A 20,214-nucleotide genomic window follows, 5' to 3' on the forward strand; every position below is an offset into this window, starting at 1 on the left:
AGGGAGCGCCTGTCTCTTTCTATTTTACATCTACTCCTCCTTTTTCTTAGAGGAATAAGCCTTGTGCATACATCGAGTGCCACCAAGTTAATCTGTTCTAGGCATAAGTTGGGGTCTGTGTTGCTTAGTATATCTTCCCATTTTATATCGGTTAGGACTTGGTTTACTTGGTCCCACTTTATGTTTTTGTTAATGAAGTTGAATTTGGTGAATGCTCCCTCGTGACTAGTGTAGTTATAAACTGATAACAGTGAAGTTATAAACTGATAACAGTGAAGTTATAAACTGACAACAGTGAAGTTATCAACTGATAACAGTGAAGTTATAACCTGATAACAGTGAAGTTATAAACTGATAACAGTGAAGTTATAAACTGATAACAGTGAAGTTATAAACTGATAACAGTGAAGTTATAAACTGATAACAGTGAAGTTATAAACTTGTATCTTGTGTCATCCTCAGTAACGAAAGATTTACAATTTTTTTTTCAGTGGTTCTCTTGGCAGCACCTCTATGACCATTACTACCACTACTGCTGCCATAACTACAACAACCTCCCCCACCACCACAACTACCACTACTGTCATAACTAAAACAACCTTCCCCACCAACACAACTACCACTGCTGCCATAACTACAACAATCTCCCCAACCACCACAACTACAACCTCCCCCACCACCACAACTACAACCTCCCCCACCACCACTACTAAAACCTCCCCCACCACAACAGCTACAACCTCCCCCACCACCACAGCTACAACCTCCCCCCAGTAACAACTACAACCTCCCCCACCACCACAACTCCAACCTCCCCCACCACCACAACTCCAACCTCCCCCACCACCACAACTACAACCTCCCCCACCACCACAACTACCAACATCACAGTCAAGAATGCTGACAGCATTGCTACAACTCCAGGTAGGAATATTTAGTCATCATAAAAAAACCTGTTCATTTATGCTGGTCCATATTTAGTGTCTTAGAGAGACAATATGTATAAATATACATGAAACTGATATGTCCTGTGATCCGTCACTGTCCACGTCAACAGTCACTGTCCACGTCATCAGTCACTGTCCACGTCATCAGTCACTGTCCACGTCATCAGTCACTGTCCACGTCATCAGTCACTGTCCACGTCATCAGTCACTGTCCACGTCATCAGTCACTGTCCACGTCATCAGTCACTGTCCACGTCATCAGTCACTGTCCACGTCATCAGTCACTGTCCACGTCATCAGTCACTGTTCACGTCATCAGTCACTGTCCACGTCATCAGTCACTGTCCACGTCATCAGTCACTGTCCACGTCATCAGTCACTGTCCACGCCATCAGTCACTGTCCACGTCATCCGTCACTGTCCACGTCATCAGTCACTGTCCACGTCATCAGTCACTGTCCACGTCATCAGTCACTGTCCACGTCATCCGTCACTGTCCACGTCATCAGTCACTGTCCACGTCATCAGTCACTGTCCACGTCATCAGTCACTGTCCACGTCATCAGTCACTGTCCACGTCATCAGTCACTGTCCACGTCATCAGTCACTGTCCACGTCATCAGTCACTGTCCACGCCATCAGTCACTGTCCACGTCATCCGTCACTGTCCACGTCATCAGTCACTGTCCACGTCATCAGTCACTGTCCACGTCATCAGTCACTGTCCACGTCATCCGTCACTGTCCACGTCATCAGTCACTGTCCACGTCATCAGTCACTGTCCACGTCATCAGTCACAACTGCTTACCTACATCCTGTGATCCGTCACTGTCCACGTCATCAGTCACTGTCCACGTCATCAGTCACAACTGATTACTTACATCCTGTGATCCGTCACTGTCCATGTCATCAGTCACAACTGCTTACTTACATCCTGTGATCCGTCACTGTCCATGTCATCAGTCACAACTGTTTACTTACATCCTGTGATCCGTCACTGTCCACGTCATCAGTCACTGTCCACGTCATCAGTCACAACTGATTACTTACATCCTGTGATCCGTCACTGTCCACGTCATCAGTCACTGTCCACGTCATCAGTCACAACTGATTACTTACATCCTGTGATCCGTCACTGTCCATGTCATCAGTCACAACTGATTACTTACATCCTGTGATCCGTCACTGTCCATGTCATCAGTCACAACTGCTTACATCCTGTGATCCGTCACTGTCCACGTCATCAGTCACTGTCCACGTCATCAGTCACTGTCCACGTCATCAGTCACTGTCCACGTCATCAGTCACTGTCCACGTCATCAGTCACTGTCCACGTCATCAGTCACTGTCCACGTCATCAGTCACTGTCCACGTCATCCGTCACTGTCCACGTCATCAGTCACTGTCCACGTCATCAGTCACTGTCCACGTCATCAGTTACTGTCCACGTCATCAGTCACTGTCCACGTCATCAGTCACTGTCCACGTCATCAGTCACAACTGCTTACTTACATCCTGTGATCCGTCACTGTCCACGTCATCAGTCACTGTCCACGTCATCAGTCACTGTCCACGTCATCAGTCACTGTCCACGTCATCAGTCACTGTCCACGTCATCAGTCACTGTCCACGTCATCAGTCACTGTCCACGTCATCAGTCACTGTCCACGTCATCAGTCACTGTCCACGTCATCAGTCACTGTCCACGTCATCAGTTACTGTCCACGTCATCAGTCACTGTCCACGTCATCAGTCACTGTCCACGTCATCAGTCACTGTGCACGTCATCAGTCACAACTGCTTACTTACATCCTGTGATCCGTCACTGTCCACGTCATCAGTCACTGTCCACGTCATCAGTCACTGTCCACGTCATCAGTCACTGTCCACGTCATCAGTCACTGTCCACGTCATCAGTCACTGTCCACGTCATCCGTCACTGTCCACGTCATCAGTCACTGTCCACGTCATCAGTCACTGTCCACGCCATCAGTTACTGTCCACGTCATCAGTCACTGTCCACGTCATCAGTCACTGTCCACGTCATCAGTCACTGTCCACGTCATCAGTCACTGTCCACGTCATCCGTCACTGTTCACGTCATCAGTCACTGTCCACGTCATCAGTCACTGTCCACGTCATCAGTTACTGTCCACGTCATCAGTCACTGCCCACGTCATCAGTCACTGTCCACGTCATCAGTCACTGTCCACGTCATCACTGTCCACGTCATCAGTCACTGTCCACGTCATCAGTCACTGTCCACGTCATCAGTTACTGTCCACGTCATCAGTCACTGTCCACGTCATCCGTCACTGTCCACGTCATCAGTCACTGTCCACGTCATCAGTCACTGTCCACGTCATCAGTTACTGTCCACGTCATCCGTCACTGTCCACGTCATTAGTCACTGTCCACGTCATCAGTCACTGTCCACGTCATCAGTCACTGTTCACGTCATCCGTCACTGTCCACGTCATCAGTCACTGTCCACGTCATCAGTCTCTGTCCACGTCATCAGTCACTGTCCACGTCATCAGTCACTGTCCACGTCATCAGTCACTGTCCACGTCATCAGTCACTGTCCACGTCATCAGTCACTGTCCACGTCATCAGTCACTGTCCACGTCATCCGTCACTGTCCACGTCATCAGTCACTGTGCACGTCATCAGTCACAACTGCTTACTTACATCCTGTGATCCGTCACTGTCCACGTCATCAGTCACTGTCCACGTCATCAGTCACTGTCCACGTCATCAGTCACTGTCCACGTCATCAGTCACTGTCCACGTCATCAGTCACTGTCCACGTCATCAGTCACTGTCCACGTCATCCGTCACTGTCCACGTCATCAGTCACTGTCCACGTCATCAGTCACTGTCCAAGCCATCAGTTACTGTCCACGTCATCAGTCACTGTCCACGTCATCAGTGACTGTCCACGTCATCAGTCACTGTCCACGTCATCAGTCACTGTCCACGTCATCCGTCACTGTCCACGTCATCAGTCACTGTCCACGTCATCAGTTACTGTCCACGTCATCAGTCACTGTCCACGTCATCAGTCACTGTCCACGTCATCAGTCACTGTCCACGTCATCACTGTCCATGTCATCAGTCACTGTCCACGTCATCAGTCACTGTCCACGTCATCAGTTACTGTCCACGTCATCAGTCACTGTCCACGTCATCCGTCACTGTCCACGTCATCAGTCACTGTCCACGTCATCAGTCACTGTCCACGTCATCAGTTACTGTCCACGTCATCAGTCACTGTCCACGTCATCAGTCACTGTCCACGTCATCAGTCACTGTCCACGTCATCAGTCACTGTTCACGTCATCCGTCACTGTCCACGTCATCAGTCACTCTCCACGTCATCAGTCACTGTCCACGTCATCAGTTACTGTCCACGTCATCAGTCACTGTCCACGTCATCAGTCACTGTCCACGTCATCAGTCACTGTCCACGTCATCAGTCACTGTCCACGTCATCAGTCACTGTCCACGTCATCAGTTACTGTCCACGTCATCAGTCACTGTCCACGTCATCAGTCACTGTCCACGTCATCAGTCACTGTCCACGTCATCCGTCACTGTCCACGTCATCAGTCACTGTCCACGTCATCCGTCACTGTCCAGGTCATCAGTCACTCTCCACGTCATCAGTCACTGTCCACGTCATCCGTCACTGTCCAAGTCATCAGTCACTGTCCATGTCATCCGTCACTGTCCACGTCATCAGTCACTGTTCACGTCATCAGTCACTGTCCACGTCATCCGTCACTGTCCACGTCATCAGTCACTGTCCACGTCATCCGTCACTGTCCACGTCTTCAGTCACTGTCCACGTCATCAGTCACAACTGCTTACTTACATCCTGTCATCCGTCACTGTCCACGTCATCAGTCACTGTCCACGTCATCAGTCACTGTTCACGTCATCCGTCACTGTCCACGTCATCAGTCACTGTCCACGTCATCAGTCACTGTCCACGTCATCAGTTACTGTCCACGTCATCAGTCACTGTCCACGTCATCAGTCACTGTCCACGTCATCAGTCACTGTCCACGTCATCAGTCACTGTCCACGTCATCAGTCACTGTCCACGTCATCCGTCACTGTCCACGTCATCAGTCACTGTCCACGTCATCAGTCACAACTGCTTACTTACATCCTGTGATCCGTCACTGTCCACGTCATCAGTCACTGTCCACGTAATCAGTCACTGTCCACGTCATCCGTCACTGTCCACGTCATCAGTCACTGTCCACGTCATCAGTCACTGTCCACGTCATCAGTTACTGTCCACGTCATCAGTCACTGTCCACGTTATCAGTCACTGTCCACGTCATCAGTCACTGTCCACGTCATCCGTCACTGTCCACGTCATCAGTCACTGTCCACGTCATCCGTCACTGTCCACGTCATCAGTCACTGTCCACGTCATCAGTCACTGTCCACGTCATCCGTCACTGTCCACGTCATCAGTCACTGTCCACGTCATCCGTCACTGTCCACGTCATCAGTCACTGTCCACGTCATCAGTCACTGTCCACGTCATCCGTCACTGTCCACGTCATCAGTCACTGTCCACGTCATCCGTCACTGTCCACGTCTTCAGTCACTGTCCACGTCATCAGTCACAACTGCTTACTTACATCCTGTCATCCGTCACTGTCCACGTCATCAGTCACTGTCCACGTCATCAGTCACTGTCCACGTCATCAGTCACTGTCCACGTCATCCGTCACTGTCCACGTCATCAGTCACTGTCCACTGTCATCCGTCACTGTCCACGTCATCAGTCACTGTCCACGTCATCAGTCACTGTCCACGTCATCACTGTCACTGTCCACGTCATCAGTCACTGTCCACGTCATCCGTCACTGTCCACGTCATCAGTCACTGTGCACGTCAGTCACTGTCCACGTCATCAGTCACTGTCCACGTCATCAGTCATCAGTCACTGCATCAGTCACTGTCCACGTCATCCGTCACTGTTCAGTCACTGTCCTGTGTCCACGTCATCCGTCACTGTCCACGTCAGTCACTGTCACTGTCCACGTCATCAGTCACGTCCACGTCATCCGTCACTGTCCACGTCATCAGTAACTGTCCACGTCATCAGTCACTGTCCACGTCATCAGTCACTGTCACTGTCCACGTCATCCGTCACTGTCCACATCAGTCACTGTCCACGTCATCCGTCACTGTCACTTCAGTCACTGTCCACGTCATCAGTCACAACTGTCACTGTCACGTCATCAGTCACTGTCATCAGTCAGTCACTGTCCACGTCATCAGTCACTGTCCACGTCATCAGTTACTGTCCACGTCATCAGTCACTGTCCACGTCATCAGTCACTGTCCACGTCATCAGTCACTGTCCACGTCATCAGTCACTGTCCACGTCATCCGTCACTGTCCACGTCATCAGTCACTGTCCACGTCATCAGTCACAACTGCTTACTTACATCCTGTGATCCGTCACTGTCCACGTCATCAGTCACTGTCCACGTAATCAGTCACTGTCCACGTCATCCGTCACTGTCCACGTCATCAGTCACTGTCCACGTCATCAGTCACTGTCCACGTCATCAGTTACTGTCCACGTCATCAGTCACTGTCCACGTCATCAGTCACTGTCCACGTCATCAGTCACTGTCCACGTCATCCGTCACTGTCCACGTCATCAGTCACTGTCCACGTCATCCGTCACTGTCCACGTCATCAGTCACTGTCCACGTCATCAGTCACTGTCCACGTCATCCGTCACTGTCCACGTCATCAGTCACTGTCCACGTCATCCGTCACTGTCCACGTCATCAGTCACTGTCCACGTCATCAGTCACTGTCCACGTCATCCGTCACTGTCCACGTCATCAGTCACTGTCCACGTCATCCGTCACTGTCCACGTCTTCAGTCACTGTCCACGTCATCAGTCACAACTGCTTACTTACATCCTGTCATCCGTCACTGTCCACGTCATCAGTCACTGTCCACGTCATCAGTCACTGTCCACGTCATCAGTCACTGTCCACGTCATCAGTCACTGTCCACGTCATCCGTCACTGTCCACGTCATCAGTCACTATCCACGTCATCCGTCACTGTCCACGTCATCAGTCACTGTCCACGTCATCAGTCACTGTCCACGTCATCCGTCACTGTCCACGTCATCAGTCACTGTCCACGTCATCAGTCACTGTCCACGTCATCAGTCACTGTCCACGTCATCAGTCACTGTCCACGTCATCAGTCACTGTCCACGTCATCCGTCACTGTCCACGTCATCAGTCACTGTCCACGTCATCCGTCACTGTCCACGTCATTAGTCACTGTCCACGTCATCAGTCACTGTCCACGTCATCCGTCACTGTCCACGTCATCAGTCACTGTCCACGTCATCAGTCACTGTCCACGTCATCCGTCACTGTCCACGTCATCAGTCACTGTCCACGTCATCCGTCACTGTCCACATCATCAGTCACTGTCCACGTTATCCGTCACTGTCCACGTCTTCAGTCACTGTCCACGTCATCAGTCACAACTGCTTACTTACATCCTGTCATCCGTCACTGTCCACGTCATCAGTCACTGTCCACGTCATCAGTCACTGTCCACGTCATCAGTCACTGTCCACGTCATCCGTCACTGTCCACGTCATCAGTCACTGTCCACGTCATCCGTCACTGTCCACGTCATCAGTCACTGTCCACGTCATCAGTCACTGTCCACGTCATCCGTCACTGTCCACGTCATCAGTCACTCTCCACGTCGTCAGTCACTGTCCACGTCATCAGTCACTGTCCACGTCATCAGTCACTGTCCACGTCATCAGTCACTGTCCACGTCATCAGTCACTGTCCACGTCATCCGTCACTGTCCACGTCATCAGTCACTGTCCACGTCATCCGTCACTGTCCACGTCATCAGTCACTGTCCACGTCATCAGTCACTGTCCACGTCATCCGTCACTGTCCACGTCATCAGTCACTGTCCACGTCATCAGTCACTGTCCACGTCATCAGTCACTGTCCACGTCATCAGTCACTGTCCACGTCAACAGTCACTGTCCACGTCATCAGTCACTGTCCACGTCATCAGTCACTGTCCACGTCATCCGTCACTGTCCACGTCATCAGTCACTGTCCACGTCAGCAGTCACTGTCCACGTCATCAGTCACTGTCCACGTCATCAGTCACTGTCCACGTCAGCAGTCACTGTCCACGTCATCAGTCACTGTCCACGTCATCAGTCACTGTCCACGTCATCCGTCACTGTCCACGTCATCAGTCACTCTCCACGTCATCAGTCACTGTCCACGTCATCAGTCACTGTCCACGTCATCAGTCACTGTCCACGTCATCAGTCACTGTCCACGTCATCAGTCACTGTCCACGTCATCCGTCACTGTCCACGTCATCAGTCACTGTCCACGTCATCCGTCACTGTCCACGTCATCAGTCACTGTCCACGTCATCAGTCACTGTCCACGTCATCCGTCACTGTCCACGTCATCAGTCACTGTCCACGTCATCAGTCACTGTCCACGTCATCAGTCACTGTCCACGTCATCAGTCACTGTCCACGTCAACAGTCACTGTCCACGTCATCAGTCACTGTCCACGTCATCAGTCACTGTCCACGTCAACAGTCACTGTCCACGTCATCAGTCACTGTCCACGTCATCAGTCACTGTCCACGTCATCCGTCACTGTCCACGTCATCAGTCACTGTCCACGTCAGCAGTCACTGTCCACGTCATCAGTCACTGTCCACGTCATCAGTCACTGTCCACGTCAGCAGTCACTGTCCACGTCATCAGTCACTGTCCACGTCATCAGTCACTGTCCACGTCAGCAGTCACTGTCCACGTCAGCAGTCACTGTCCACGTCAACAGTCACTGTCCACGTCAGCAGTCACTGTCCACGTCATCAGTCACTGTCCACGTCATCAGTCACTGTCCACGTCAGCAGTCACTGTCCACGTCATCAGTCACTGTCCACGTCATCAGTCACTGTCCACGTCATCAGTCACTGTCCACGTCATCAGTCACTGTCCACGTCATCAGTCACAACTGCTTACTTACATCCTGTCATCCGTCACTGTCCACGTCATCAGTCACTGTCCACGTCATCAGTCACTGTCCACGTCATCAGTCACTGTCCACGTCATCAGTCACTGTCCACGTCATCAGTCACTGTCCACGTCATCAGTCACAACTACTTACTTACATCCTCTGAACACAAAATTGTTACCATTATTTACAGTAGTAAAGAAGTGTTGATGTCTCAGATATCAATGTTATTATTGTGAAATTTACTGACAGTGTTTTGAGTGAGTTTGAAGGTTAATTAGGTTTAAAGTATACTAATTATACATTAATACTACTAATTATACATTAATATTACTAATCATACATTAACATTACTAATCATACATTAATATTACTAATTACACAATAATATTACTAATCATACATTATATTACTAATTATACATTAATATTACTAATCATACATTAATATTACTAATTAAACATTAATATTACTAATTAAAAATCAATGTTACTAATTATACATTAATATTACTAATTATACATTAATATTACTTATGGAAAATTTTCTTGGGTGTTACCTGTACGCACCTCAACATTACATACATACGAGTAATCTCATTGGGAGACAACAACTATACTGTTTACCGTAGACACACCGTGTAGACATGTGAGAAAACTTAACCACCTCTGGTCACTGCAGGTGGCCCCCTCGACCCTCACAATCTTATCCATATCTATCCGAGACCAGTATAAATTGGATAGCACCCACAAGTACGGCACTACTAATTAATTGTGGACTGTATAGATTATATTAGTTTAACTGAATGAAGGGGAGGGGGTAGGTTACACATGGATATATCCATCAAGGAAAAACACTTGTACATAATCCCACCCCATACCAGATATTCTCTGGTGGTCACTTGATGTAGCTGGATCACCCACAACCTATCCAATTACAACATACCTAACTGGCCAGTATCAGTCTGCTATAACTAGAAGGGTTACTTAACTGTGGGTGATTGATACTCCTTATTTCCTCCATTCACCATGTCATTTCGATGTCCTGCTACACCGACACGGTTCTTATTCCAGCAGGACGAGGTATTCGTTGGTGCCAACGAATACCTCGTGAATGCCAATTTCCTGTTCCCATGCTTTCCCAGCCTCTTCACTCAATTCAAAACACTCCCGCTCCTCGATGCCCTGTCTTGACCTCTCCCCCCGCACATCCGCGCAGGCGCAGAGGAAACACTATTGGTTCTATTCCATCTTCAAATACATTTTGACCCAAATCAACACATTAAACACTTATTAGGCACTATAGCTTCGGAAATTAAATAATTTCCACATTACTAATTATATATTATTATTACTAGTTATACACTATTATTACTAATTATACATAAATATTACTAATTATACATTATTATTACTAATTATACAATATTATTACTAATTATACATAAATATTACTAATTATACATTATTATTACTAATTATACATTATCCAGGATACCAGAGGAAGGTTTCTTATACATTATAACCCACCTGATAATGTTATGACTTTTATTATCCCAGTTTGTTGCAAATTGTTGTTAAGAATTAAATTTTAAAGTATTTTGTAGATGATGGACGAGTAAGATAGATAGAGAGAGAGAGAGAGAGAGAGAGAGATCAGCGGCCTGAGTCAGGCCTCTTGTGTCTCTTCCAGATATTAAGATAGAGCTCTTGTTATTCTTGAGGCTGCTGAGCTAGAGCTTGTCTACCTGTTATAGGTATTAAGATATAGCTCCTGTGATAGGAATAGAGATCTTTTTCTTATTGAGGGTATTTAGCAAGGTCTGTGCTTCTTAAGGATATTAAGGTACAGCTCTTGGCCAGGCTTCAAACACCTTTTATTCTACAGCAATAGAGGAATGGAACAGACTGCCTGCAAATGTCAAATCCAGTCATAGCATGAACCAGTTCAAGAAGAGTGCCAAAAGGTGTCTGATGAATGTAGCTACAGAAATTATTATTATAATAAAAAAGAAGCGCTAAGTCACAAGGGCTATACAGCGCCGCAGGGTAGGGAAGGAAGCGAGGGTATTGGGCGGCAGAAGGGGGGAGGGATGATCAGTGGGTTACAGAAAACAGTGGGGCAGGGGATAGTGCGGGGGTAGAGGGTAGCAAGAGATTGAGGTAGAAAGGGCTGAAGGTATCATCAGAGTTTGTGAAGTAAGTCAGTTGTTGTCAAAAAGTCAATGAGAGAGTCTGGATGAAAGGTGGGTCCATCAGCGAGAAGGGAAGGTAAAGAGAGAGCAGCAGAGTGAAGACGACGATGGAGGTAAATTCTGCGTGCTCGTTTATAAAGTGGGCAGTCTAACAGAATGTGGCTGACTGATAATGGAGTCTGACAATTCTCACAGAGAGGAGCAGGGTGCCTCTCCATGAGATATCCATGAGTAAGACGAGTATGGCCAATGCGAAGACAGGAGAGAGTAGTCTCCCAACCTCGACACTGGTGACAAGAAGACGGCCAGTAACCTATACTCGGTTTAATAGATTGAAGTTTGTTACGGAGCAGAGTACACCAACGTTCTTGCCAACGGGTGTGAAGGTGGATAGCTATTGCAGCAAAATAGTCCGTAAATGGAATACCTCTATATGAAACTGGTAGGTCATGTACTGCTGACCACGCAGCAGTGTCTGCCTGTTCATTGCCCTGTACGTCAAAATGACCAGGGACCCAACAAAAAACAATATCTTTATGCTTGGTAAAGATGCGGCGTAGCCAAAGCTGGATACAGAGGACTAAGTGTATCAAATTTCTGTATAGCCTGTAAAGCACTAAGGGAGTCTGAAACAACTACAAATGATGACACAGACATAGATGCAATACGGATAAGTGCTGCAAGAATGGCATACAATTCAGCAGTAAAAATACTAGCCGAAGATAGTAAATGTCCTCGTACGACGCTGTCTGGAAACACTGCTGTGAATCCTATGCCATCAGAAGACTTAGAGCCATCTGTGTACACTGCAATGGCATGAGAATGAGAGTGGAAGTGGTCAAGAAAAAGAGAGCGGGAAGCGACCGTAGGTAGTTGGGTTTTCGAGCAAGGGAGAGAGAAAGAACAGACTCGAACAGCTGGAACTTCCCAGGGGGGTAGGGAAAAGTGAGATGCTACATGAACATAGAAAGGTGGTAATTGAAGAGAAGACAAGAGCGAATGTAGGCGAAGAGAGAAGGGACAGAGTAAACAGGGGCGGCGAACAAATAATGTCTACTAATATCAGTGACCATTCTATAAATGGAAGGATTGCGGAGATCATAAGAGCGTACATAGTAGCGAAGGCAATGGGCATCACGGCGACCGGATAGAGGCTCTCAACAGGGAAAGAGCGAAAAGCACCAAGGCATAAACGTAATCCTTGGTGATGAATGGGGTTAAGGCTAGAGAGAGTAGCAGGAGAAGCCTCTGAATAGATCTGGTCACCATAATCAAGTTTCGATAAAATGAAGGTGGAATGTAGGCGAAGGAGAGTTCGACGATCAGATCCCCATGAAAGATGAGCAAGGGATTTAAGAAAGTTCAGCAGACTGTGACAAGTTGCCTTCATAGAGGTAATGTGAGGTTTCCAGGATAACCTACGGTCAAAGAGGAGGCCCAGAAACCTGACTGTATCACGTTCAGGGATATGGGAGCCATAGAGGTACAATGGATGATCGGAGATGACAGAGCGTCTAGTGAAAGTAATTTGGTGAGTTTTGGTGCTGGAAAATTTAAACCCATGTGTGGTGGCCCAATTGGAAACACAGTCGACCGCATGCTGGAGAGAAACTGTAATGAGGTGACAGTCAGTGCCTGCACAGGCAATAGCGAAGTCATCAACATAGAGTGATAACCAAATATTTGATGGAAGACTAGAGGCCAAATCATTTATAGCAAGGAGAAAAAGTGTTGTGCTCAGAACACATCCCTGGGGGACACCTTCCGCTTGGATCAAGTCCGGGGAGAGCACATTATTAACCCGAACATGGAAATGCCTGTCAGTTAAAAAGTTCTTAAGGAAGGATGGTAGATTGCCTCGGAGGCTCAAGGAGTGGGCTTGGGCCAAAATATTATACCTCCAAGTTGTGTCATATGCCTTCTCAAGGTCAAAAAATATAGCAATAACTGAATGGTTATACGCAAAGGCATTACGAACATACGTATCCAAGCATAGTAAGGGGTCTATGGTAGAACGTCCCTTATGAAAGCCATACTGATGAGTGGAGAGACTGCTGTGTGTCTCTAAATACCACACTAAATGTCTATTTACCAGGTATTCCATCACTTTGCAAACTGCACTGGTAAGAGCAATGGGACGATAGTGGGAGGCTTCATGTCCCGTAGTGCCTGGTTTGCGGAAAGGGAGAACAATGGCAGATTTCCACAGCTGCGGAAGAACTCCTAGTGACTAAATAAGATTGAAAAGGCATAATAAGACTGCAAGGGCTGACTGATGTAAATGTTGTAGCATACGAATATGAATGTCGTCTGGCCCAGCTGCCGATGATCGGTAAGCTGAGAGTGTTGCCTCCAGTTCTTGAAGTGTAAAAGGCACATTATACTGTTCTTCTCTGAGAGAAGAAAAGTCCAAGGGTGCTAACTCTCTGGCAGACTTTGAGGAAAGAAACGAGGGGCATAGATGGAGCCCCTGAGAAATACAGACCAGATGATTGCCAATTTCATTGGCAACATCTAGTGGGTTTGCTATATCAACACCGGCAACCCGCAGAACAGGAGCCGGGTCAGGAGAATATTTACCACTCAGTTTTCGTACTTTTTTCCAGACTGCACTCATAGAGGAAGCAGAGGTGATGGTGGAGATGTAATCTCGCCAGCAAGTGCGTTTAACATCACGGATGACACGGCGAGCGATCACACGCTTCTGCTTAAAATCAAGAAGTCTCTCCATGGTTCTATTGTACTGGTACCTGCCCCATGCAGTGTGTTTCAAACGTACTGCACGAGCACAAGCAGGAGACCACCAAGGCACGCATTTCTGAGAATGCCTGCCCAAAGTTTGGGGTATAGAATGAGAAGCTGCGGTTAAAACGGAGGACGAGAAGAGGTGTAAAAGCTCATCAATGGAGGACAAAGAAGGAACCTCACTAAAAACAGTTAGTTGTGAGTAAAGGTTCCAATTTGCCTGATCAAATTGCGAGCATGGGATACGAAGAGGTGGTGAATATGAAGGGGGAGTAAGAATGATTGGGAAATGATCACTGTCATGTAAGTCCGGGAGAACAGACCAGGTGAAGTCTAATGCGGCAGAGGAAGAGCAAACTGAGAGATCGATGCGAGAGAGAGTGTGAGTCCGAGGATCAAAATGGGTGTGAGTACCTGTATTTAAAACATGGAGGGGGTGGGTGGCAAGAAAAGTCTCTAACTGAATGCCACAGGAATCACAGTGAGACCCCCCCAGAGGAAATGATGGGCATTAAAATCGCCAAGTAACAGATAATGCCCGAGAAGGAGAGAGATATAAAGAACAGAGCGTATACCACCTATGCAAGTGGATACGGGCTGCTGTGTAATGCAGTGAAGTACAAACAAATAGCTGATGGTACGGAATATCAGTGCGTAGAAGAAGGGCACTTTCATTAAAGGTCCCATCAAGAAAAGGATCTGAAGAATACAATGAATTATCGCCTGAGATGGGAGAGATAACAGCAGAGTGTAATTTTGGTTCCTGTAAGCAAACACCAACAGGGAAAAACTGGGAGAGTAACATCTGAAGCTCACCCCGATTACCCCTGAGGCCACGTATATTCCACTGTAAATAGGCCATGATTGGCAATGATAAAGATACCTGAAATCTGCAGGTAAGGGTTCCTACAGACTAGAGGGGTTAGAAAAGTCCACATGCGGAGGCAGCGGAAAATGGTCAAGCAGTGAAGGAACAGTGTGCTGTGAAGGAGTTGCACAGATGGAGGAAAGGAGAGAGAAGGAACAGAGGGTGGATCAGTGTCCATTGACGGTTTGGTCTCTGCAATATATTCAGAGATTGCTTCAAGTGTTTCGGAATTCAGAGACGTCGTATGGGAGACAATATTGGAGATGGTAGGGGGAGGATGAGTAAAGATTGGAACTGTAATGGACTGTACCAAGGTAGGGGGGGGGGAAAGGGTGGAGGGAACTGGAGAAGAATCGTGGAAGGGGACAGAAGAGGCAGAAACTTGGGAGGTGGCAGAAGAGGAAGAAACTTGGGAGGGAACAAGGGAGGTAGGTATAGTACGAGGAGGAGGGTGAACCTCTACACTTGTAACAGAGCAAGTGAGAGGGGAAGAACCCGGTACAGAGACAGGGAAGGTAAAATGAGGAGGTGGAAGAAGGGAAGGAGGGGTTAAAGGACCTTTTTTTGACTTCTGAGAAGTAGAGGAACAATTGGGAGGAGGTGTCGTATGAGATCTCGTCGATGCTGAGGCTTGTGAGGGAGAACACGAAGAAGCGAGAACAGACTGAGGTATTGAAGTAGGGACATCTGAGCCTAGGACAGCAAAAGAATTAGATACAGGAGTGACTATGGGAGAGGTAACCACAGAGGAGGCTGCAGAAGATGGGACCCCAGAAGTGGGGGGACGTTTTGAAACACGGGAATAAGAAACACAAGGTAGTCTCCCTTGGAGGCGGAGATGAAAAACTGCCATGGCATAAGGGAGACCTTCTGCCTCTTTGAGGTAACGGATTTCCCGCTCATTTAAGTAGACTTGGCAATGGCGATAGTACAAAGGGTGAGCCTCATGACAATTAAGGCAAGAGGGAGGTCGATTGCAAGACGTATTTGAATGGTCATCGGCACCACAGACTGGGCATTCGGCTATAGATCTGCAATATTTCGCTGGATGGCCAAATCGCCAGCAATTTCTACACTGTTAGGTAAGACACATATGCAACAGTTAGGTATCTTTATTTCGAAACGTTTCGCCTACACAGTAGGCTTCTTCAGTCGAGTACAGAAAAGTTGATAGAAGCAGAAGATACTTGAAGACGATGTAATCATATTGTTTCAGACAACGGAACAATGCTCTTCTCCAGACTGAGGGACTGACCACCTCAAAACTTTAAGGGTGATGGACTGATTACATCGTCTTCAAGTATCTTCTGCTTCTATCAACTTTTCTGTACTCGACTGAAGAAGCCTACTGTGTAGGCGAAACGTTTCGAAATAAAGATACCTAACTGTTGCATATGTGTCTTACCTAACAATCTGTCGGTATTTTATACCATTTTAATGTTCAATTTCTACACTGTTGCGGTGTAGGGATCACCTTTCAAACTTGTAACCGATGTCCTGCTACATAAACTGAGGATGGGAGTTCACTGCTGTCAAAAGTTAAATGAGCCACATTGCTAGGGTATCGTCTCCGCCCACGGGCAGGAAGAACATAAGTGTCTACCTTGAGGATTGGGAGATCTTGGAGTTCCAGCTGTTCAAGAATGTCATTGCCACATGTCTGGAAATTTTGTTGAACTATGGTATGGGGCAGAATGACGGTACCACTACTAGAATTGAGGGAATGATGTTTTTCAATAGTGACAGGAACAGTATTTATATGGGAAAGAAGAGAAAGATCATGAGCTTGGGTAGCATTCTGTACAGTGATGATGTGCATACCGCTCTTAAGAGCATGAAAAGAAATATCTTTACCAACATGGCATAGGAGTGCCTTGCCAATACTGTGGTCAGAAAGATAGGCGGTAGAGGAAGTCAGTCGTAAAGTGAAGAATTTAGTCCATTGTGCATTCTGAAACTGAGTGTGGTAAGGGAGTGCAGGAAGTGTCGATCTTTTCTGAGAAGAACGAGAAGGTGGAGAAGTATCATCAGCTGGTAATTGTCGTTGGCGTTTAGGCGTGGGACCAGAGTTGGTCGGGCATGGAACGGGCCAGCGATTCGAAAATTGCCGCACCATAGAGGGAGAGGAAGAAAGCATAGGGAGAGTGGAGGTCAGATAAATTGAAGGAGTCAGTCGAGACCTCAGTACCTGAAGCTGGTGAGGAAACAGCACTGGCACGAGGTACAGAGGCATGAGGAGTGTCCAAAGAGTGGTCCAAAGACGAGGCAGGGTCAGAATGGGGTGCGGTATCAAGAAGGGGTCCGGGGGTAGCAGGTTCATGGATTGGGTTCTCCGTGGTTAGGTTACTTCTTTCTTTTTGCTTTTAAGAAAAAAAAAGAAAGAAGAAAAGAAAAAAAAATAAAAAAAGAATAAAAAAAGGGGGGACCGGGGAGGGATAGTTCCTAGGAGGAATGAAAGGGCCAGAAATCTCCCTCTGCACCCAAGAGGACCTCAGCACCGCAAGTAGCATAGATGCAGCATGGAACCCGTGCCATACCCTACCCATCATGCCAGTAAACCAGCAATCTGGGATAGCAACCTCACATCTGCCGAGCTACCTCGATGGACAAAAGAGAGGGCTCCCGGATATCCGCCACAAAGCATACCTCCTTCAGCCAGCACACCCGGAATCCGAAAAGTGGCTTCCAGAGATACACCCGTCGCCCGAGAGACACCCAAAGCCACCCTCCAGGACACTGGAGAGGGATCAGGACTTCCCCAGGCAATCCAGATTCCATGGCAAACTACGCCACCGCCAAGAACCTCAGTGGAATGGGATGGACTCCGGTACCCTTTCCCCTACCTAGGAACTAGCGTGCCTGTGGGAAAAAATCCCAAAGGCCAAAAAGGAAGGGCAAAAGGGAGGGGTGGGGAGGAGGAGGAGGAAAGGAAAAAGGGGAGGATTGGGAGGATAGGATAGGGAAGGGGGGATTGGGGGTAATTAGGTTCGGTCTGAGGAAGGAGACCGACAGGTCTAATTCCTCAGACCAAGAGCCACTTCACCACGCCAAGGAGCCCCCAGGTTACAACCTATACAGATGTGACAGAGTGAACAGGCAAAAGGGGGGGGGGTTGGCCTGTACATTGCAGAGTCACTTGTTTGCACAGAACTGCTAAATACCTCAAATGATGTAGTGGAAGTTTTAGCAGTAAAGGTCGAGAACCAAAACCTAGTCATTGTGGTAGTCTACAAGTCTCCAGATGCAACATCCCAGCAATTCCAGGAACAGCTGTTAAAAATTGACCACTGTCTGGAAAATCTTCCAGCTCCTGTACCCAACATCTTGCTCCTGGGGGATTTCAACTTAAGGCACCTAAAATGGAGGAATATAGCAAATAATATTGTTGCAGTAACAACACCAGGAGGCAGCTCTGATGAAAACTCACACTCAAACGAGCTTTTAAATCTCTGCACAAAATTCAATTTAAACCAGCAAATAATAGAGCCTATTAGACTGGAGAATACACTAGACCTCATCTTCACTAACAATGATGATCTGATAAGAAATGTCACCATATCAAAAACAATATACTCAGATCACAACATAATTGAGGTTCAGACATGTATGCGCGGAGCCCCAGACCGACATAATGAGACTAGTCACGAGGGAGCATTCACCAAATTCAACTTCAATAACAAAAACATAAAGTGGGACCAAGTAAACCAAGTCCTAACCGATATAAGCTTGGAAGATATACTAAGCAACACAGACCCCAACGTATGCCTAGAACAGATTAACTTGGTGGCACTCGATGTATGCACAAGGCTTATTCCTCTAAGAAAAAGGAGGAGTAGACGTAAAATAGAAAGAGACAGGCGCTCCCTTTACAGGCGACGGAAAAGAATAACAGAGCGGCTAAAAGAGGTCAATATATCTGAAATGCGTAGGGAGACACTGGTCAGAGAAATAGCAAGCATCGAACTCAAGCTAAAGGAATCTTATAGGAGTCAGGAATCGCGGGTAGAACTAAAAGCCAAAGAAACCCAAAGTATTTCTTCTCCTATGCCAAATCAAAGTCGAGAACAACATCCAGTATTGGGCCCCTACTTAAACAAGATGGGTCCTACACAGATGACAGCAAGGAAATGAGTGAGCTACTCAAGTCCCAATATGACTCAGTTTTTAGCAAGCCGCTAACCAGACTGAGAGTCGAAGATCGAAATGAATTTTTTATGAGAGAGCCACAAAATTTGGTTAACACAAGCCTATCCGATGTTATCCTGACGTCAAATGACTTCGAACAAGCGATAAATGACATGCCCATGCACTCTGCCCCAGGGTCAGACTCATGGAACTCCGTGTTCATCAAGAACTGCAGGAAGCCCCTATCACGAGCCTTTTCCATCCTATGGAGAGGGAGCATGGACACGGGGGTCGTCCCACAGTTACTAAAAACAACAGACATAGCCCCACTACACAAAGGGGGCAGTAAAGCAACAGCAAAGAACTACAGACCGATAGCACTAACATCCCATATCATAAAAATCTTTGAAAGGGTCCTAAGAAGCAAGATCACCACCCATCTAGAAACCCATCAGTTACACAACCCAGGGCAACATGGGTTTAGAACAGGTCGCTCCTGTCTGTCTCAACTATTGGATCACTACGACAAGGTCCTAAATGCACTAGAAGATAAAAAGAATGCAGATGTAATATATACAGAATTTGCAAAAGATTTCGACAAGTGTGACCATGGCGAAATAGCGCACAAAATGCGTGCTAAAGGAATAACAGGAAAAGTCGGTCGATGGATCTATAATTTCCTCACTAACAGAACACAGAGAGTAGTCGTCAACAGAGTAAAGTCCGAGGCAGCTACGGTGAAAAGCTCTGTTCCACAAGGCACAGTACTCGCTCCCATCTTGTTCCTCATCCTCATATTCGACATAGACAAGGATGTCAGCCACAGCACCGTGTCTTCCTTTGCAGATGACACCCGAATCTGCATGACAGTGTCTTCCATTTCAGACTCTGCAAGGCTCCAGGCGGACATCAACCGAATCTTTCAGTGGGCTGCAGAAAACAATATGAAGTTCAACGATGAGAAATTTCAATTACTCAGATATGGTAAACACGAGGAAATTAAATCTTCATCAGAGTACAAAACAAATTCTGGCCACAAAATAGAGCGAAACACCAACGTCAAAGACCTGGGAGCGATCATGTCGGAGGATCTCACCTTCAAGGACCATAACATTGTATCAATCGCATCTGCTAGAAAAATGACAGGATGGATAATGAGAACCTTCAAAACTAGGGAGGCCAAGCCCATGATGACACTCTTCAGGTCACTTGTTCTATCTAGGCTGGAATATTGCTGCACACTAACAGCA

General features: G+C 47.3%; 1 protein-coding gene across 1 annotated transcript in view; it reads left to right on the plus strand.

Annotated features, from left to right (window-relative positions):
* Positions 1 to 438: 438 nt before the first annotated feature.
* The window catches only part of LOC128701885 (putative adhesion G protein-coupled receptor E4P), a 245,023-nt gene continuing 225,247 nt past the window's right edge, over positions 439 to 20,214 (plus strand). The window contains exon 1 of the mRNA XM_070099874.1: positions 439 to 924. The gene's annotated coding sequence lies outside the window, so the exon portion shown is untranslated. The remainder of the gene's footprint in view (positions 925 to 20,214) is intronic.

The sequence above is a fragment of the Cherax quadricarinatus genome, chromosome 69 (genome assembly GCF_038502225.1).
Source record: "Cherax quadricarinatus isolate ZL_2023a chromosome 69, ASM3850222v1, whole genome shotgun sequence".
Classification (NCBI taxonomy): domain Eukaryota; kingdom Metazoa; phylum Arthropoda; class Malacostraca; order Decapoda; family Parastacidae; genus Cherax; species Cherax quadricarinatus.